Raw genomic sequence first — 362 nt, 5'->3', positions numbered from 1 at the left:
TTGTGAATGAATATCTATCTTCAGGACCAATCACTTCTCAGGACCTATAGTCGATCTCTTGATTCGTTACACCCATGACCCTACGACCCTGCGAACTTTGACCTATGACCCCCGATTGACACCACGGGGTACGAAGCACATCGGAAGACGAGGTTGTAGGTCCTGGGTGGCATCAGCGAGGTATTGATTCCGTCAAAGTGTAGAGAGAGAGGAGTTACGCGCCAGAGGTCAGTTAGGTCATGACCCCGAATGACCTCTCCTCTTGCTGGTTGGTCAGGTCAGGGATTCTCTCGTGGCCCATGCTTTCCCATCCTTTTTTTCTTTTCTTTTTCTAATTTCTCCTAAAATGTGTCTGCTTGAAT

Source organism: Penaeus monodon, chromosome 27, assembly GCF_015228065.2.
Source record: "Penaeus monodon isolate SGIC_2016 chromosome 27, NSTDA_Pmon_1, whole genome shotgun sequence".
Classification (NCBI taxonomy): domain Eukaryota; kingdom Metazoa; phylum Arthropoda; class Malacostraca; order Decapoda; family Penaeidae; genus Penaeus; species Penaeus monodon.
Note: the sequence above shows the minus strand (reverse complement) of the source record.